The following is a 5091-nucleotide window of genomic DNA, read 5'->3' as shown; positions in this document are numbered from 1 at the left end:
TCAGTCTTGCCATGGTGTATGACTTTTGACAGTAAACTGTCTTCAGCAACCTCACCTTATTAGCTGAGTTTGGCTTTTCCTCACCCAGTTTTATTTCTCCTACACAGCTGTTTCTGTTTCAGTTAATGATTGTGTTTCAACCTATATATTGAATTGAGGATCATTAGCACCTGTTTGGTATAATTGTTTAATCATACACCTGACTATATGCCTACAAAATCCCTGACTTTGTGCAAGTGTACCTAGAAGAATTGATTCTGTTTTGAAGGCAAAGGGTGGTCACACCAAATATGGATTTGATTTAGATTTTTCTTCTGTTCACTCACTTTACATTTAGTTAATTGATAAATATAATCTATTAACATGTCTATTTTTGAAAGCATTCTTACTTTACAGCATTTTTTCACACCCGCCTAAATTTTTTTTTACAGTACTGTATAAAGCCACACAGGTTAATGTAACACATGCTACAAATAGATAATGATAACTGCAGTATTTATAATGCCGGTCTACTGCTTCACTGCAAGCCAGAAGTCTGCCTGTGAGACACACAGACAAACTGCTCACCTTCTTCCCTCGCCTATTGGCTAGTCTTTGGGTGTCATCAAGTTGTGCTTGGTTGGTGGATGGAGTGAACCAATAACAAGTTTTTATATTTCAACTCCTGCATGTCATTTCATAAACCCAGATCCAGAATTACTGTTATTAAAGAGGGGAACTTCATTATAGATATTGTTATAGACGGTATTTGTATATTGGTAACTATCTTGGTAACTGTCTCAGAACCTTAGCTTTCAAAATTAATGGATAATGCCCATGTGAAAATGAATCATCTTTAGGTCTGAACCCTTTGAATATATGATAAAAACATCCCTAAACTAATGTGTAACTCTATATTATGTTAACTTTTTAATCTTTGCTTTTGCATTGAACAGTAGTGATGTGAGGTTGTTCAAGTGTTTTCTTAGCACAGGTCACTGCACACATGTGACCAGCAAACAGCTGTCCGCAGAAATCAACTGAAGTGCAAGTACTGCATATTGGATAGGGCATTTCTTATTTGTTTAATCTTTTAACATTTTTAAATGCATTTGTTAGTGTACTTAATCTCTTCTTTATTTTCATTTTCACTTTTCATACTGAGAAAATGTATATAGTGGGTTCTGTTGTACCTTTTATAAGCAAGTAAATTAAGGTGATTTGACACTTAGAGATCATTTAATGACAACTTGTTATAAATACAATATTCATCAGCTTTCTTCTTTTCTTAAAAGCATTGTGTCTCATACTACATTGACTTGTGCATTAAGAAGTGTTGTACAGTGAATCCTTTCTGTGCCAAGAACTAAAACTAAACCTGGCTCTTTCATAGTCTGGTTCTTCTGGAATGAGCTACCACTGGATTTTAGGTTAATTTGTGTCTACTTGTTATTTTCTGTTATAGTTTGTTTGGAACCATTGTGCTGTAAGTGAAATAATGTTAAATCTAGCACTCAGAACAATAGTTTTATAACATTACAATTGTTTGTGTTTTCTATCAAATGAAAAACAAACAACCTTAGTTTTGAACAGTCAAACTGGCTGGTCTGTAGAATCTGTACACCTACCGTTGATGCAAATTGTAGTGTCTAAAAGCAAAGACACACTGAATCATTTACCTTAGGGAACCTCCAGAAGCACATTCATAAACGACAAACATTACCATTTGCACTGTATTTTCTGGACTATCGCCCTGTTTTTCTATTGGAATACTCTTTCCCTTTGTGTTAGAACCAAGTTGGTAAGTAGACAAGCCAAACCTCCACCACCAGTCTGTGTGATTAACATGTTTCTTTCTGTTTCACTTCGTGTATGAATGTTGTCTTGTGCACAACACAATAAGCACGATTACTTTAAAACAAATGGCTGAAATAAAAGCTCTGCACAACAGGAACCCAGCAATTAAAATGCGGTAATGACATCACTGTGGATCTGGGCTTAGACAGTCACAACAGACTAAACACAAAAAAAAAGCTTATAGAAAATTAAACCCATAAAGACTCATAAAACTCGATAATTAACCCCCAGAGCTGACTACAAATCATTTTGTTGATAATTAAAAGCTGAGTTGCCTGGTTTAAATTTTTTTTATTAAAGTGGGATTTTACATTCAAGTTTATTTTGGCTAAGTAAAATGCAGGGCCCAGAGTCCCACTGATATTAGTATATATATATATCTATATATATTATTATATATATATCTATATATATATATATATATATATATATATTATATATAATATATATATTGTCTCATCAAATGTATTATGGGTCTATCAACATTACACAGAAAATATGCTTCAGATATAATTGAAAACAGAAATCCTGTAGTTAACACTTGAGCAATGGATAAACACTCTAAGCCAATTGAATGTGCTTTTTAGTGGCTGTATTATTATTAAAAAGATCTTAGCGGAACAAAATGATGAAAAGTACAGACATGCCCAAATACAACACTGGATGTGATCTGTACTTGAACTACAGTGGAGATCTGAATCCTACATTGGATTTCTTAAATTGCAAGGACTAAAAACCCATTAAATGTCACTGTCCTCGTTTGGGAAGAGGCTACTTTCTAATTTTTAAAGCATTTTTAACGTATTAAAATGTTCTCTTTATATTGTTATGATAACTTACTCTTTTTTCGTTAAGTGCGAAAGTTAAGTCTAAATGTAACTGTTATTTCTGCAAAAACAGTACAACCCTTCCCATGCTTTTATGATGCCTCAATATAAAATAAGAAACTGAAGCCTAAAAATGATCAATTTCTTGATGTTTTCCTACATGTGGTGATGATAAAGCTCCATTTTCTATGTGTCGAGCTTCATAGCTGGTGTGAAATTTCACTGCACTGATTATGGGTACATGTCTAACTTGACTGTCCTCAAAATAGGACACAGCAGTTTGTAACCGAAACAAAGAATTTACATTATTTTTCTGTGATGAAATATTGATTTAGAAAAGAATGTATCAACTTTCATAAACACAACTTGTGTAATGATTTTTTTAAAGAAAATTGTGTTTTCTTAATGGTACTTAATGGATTAAGGCAGGAAGATTGGTACCAATAAAAAATAGTCCTAATTAGAAATCAGATCCATAGTCCTAATTAGAAATCAGATCCATAGGCCTAATTAGAAATCAGATCCATAGGCCTAATTTGAACTGCCAATACACTGTAACTGCAGCTCCTTCGAGGATTAACAGACAGTGGCTTGTGTGACTGGAATTGGGCAATAGGTGGAAGTGGACACAGACAATAATGCTCACAACCTAGAAAACAGATGCCCTTTTACTGCAGAGCTCTTTTCAGGGACTTTACCACTAACAGAAGAGAGACACAAAGACTGACAGGAGACTGCAGCTGCCTGCTTGTTTACAAAGTGAGTATCAGTGAGAACTACATGTGTTGAAACACTCAACTATACATTCTGAGGTAACGCGTTAAGAAGGTAGACACAGATATTTAGACTAATTCCTTTAACAACACGGCAAAGCAAATTGTCTTAACAGTGCTGACTCTTACATCTTTGCTACTGGTGATGACTGCTGTGCATTGTAATGCAGGCAGCTAATCTGTTTTGCTTTCCATTTGTTCAATGTCTAATCGGTCAAAACCTTGTTTTTATCTCCTGCAGTCTGCAAGCTGATGCAGCAGCCCACCTGGAACAAAGAAGATTTCTAGCTGATTGTGGTAAGGGGTGCCTTCTGCAGTCCACTCAGGAGCTGACTCTTAATATATGAAAAGTGTGAGTAAATCGCAGCACATTTCTACAATAGGAACTACGATAACTTTTGTCAGTCTCCTCTGCCTAATGATAACCTTCCCAATTGGGCAACATAAAGAGGCAGTTTCTGGCACCCCGACATTCCTTCATGTTGTCTTTTATCTACCATGGGTTTGTTTTCCATTCCTAGACCCCTATTGTGTTTTAAGACTTGTCCTTGTATTTATTATCTGTTATTCTTAATAAGAAATAAGGTCCTAATTCTTCAGCTACAGAAACTCTTTTGCTAAACTTCTAAGCCAAAATTTTGTCATTTATCTATGTGAACCGTGACAGTGTGAGCTGATGCTACTGACTTTAATCAAAACTGTAGTAACTGTGTCTCAGACATTGACTTGAACAGGTCAGGGCATTGCAGATCGATCATGCAGTTTACAATGGCAATTCCCATTAAATATTGCCTGCAAGGTTTTTGTTCGGGTTGAAAAGTTTAGGAACATCTGGATCCATTTTGCTTGGTTAAAGCTTCTTGATCATTTTGAAATGTTCTACACAGTTAAGCCAAGGTTGCATTCATAGGAAGGAGACAGACTGACATCCTGCGACACATTCCAGCAACTGCTAATTTACTGATGAACAGCATTAACTGGTAACAGGAACTGACATTTAGTAGCTTCTTGCTGATTTACCAGTTTATTTAGAAAACCTAGTTTGGAATAACTAGAATTATTTATGAGTGAAGCTTACAAAGACAGTGGCTGTTTTATTCTTTATTTAAAGAGACGTTATACCATCAACTTGGTTTCATTTCTTACATGGTTAATGTGCTATTTTGAGTTTTGCATACTTTTCTATTGCTTACCATGGTCACTAACTAATATCCTCCATCTAATCGTGGCTCCTGTGTTGGCTTCTTTTTCTGAAACTATTGTAGCTGAGCTATTACCTCAAAGTGGAAAATACAAAACCAGTTGCAGGGCTAACAGACCAGATTGTGTTGGCTGGTGGTCATTTAAATAACGTATAATGGGATATTTATAAGGTAAGAAATGTCAAACAGTATTACCGAAGATGTAAGAAGATACATGTATAATAATTTTAACTGAACTAGCTCTACAGAACCAACTTTAACAGGTACAATAAATTACTGGTTGTCATTGAGAGTGTGTCTTTTACAATTATAGGACAGAAAGACCCCCCCCCCCAGTCTAGGTACTCAGACCAATGGGCTGGGGATTCCTTTAGGCACACCTTCTCAGTATGAGGCTGTCTGGGAAGCACATAACCCTTCAATCAGGAGCTACTGCTTCTCTTAGTGTGGTAA

The sequence above is a fragment of the Polyodon spathula genome, chromosome 2, assembly GCF_017654505.1.
Source record: "Polyodon spathula isolate WHYD16114869_AA chromosome 2, ASM1765450v1, whole genome shotgun sequence".
NCBI classification, from domain to species: domain Eukaryota; kingdom Metazoa; phylum Chordata; class Actinopteri; order Acipenseriformes; family Polyodontidae; genus Polyodon; species Polyodon spathula.
This window is presented reverse-complemented; position numbering follows the sequence as displayed.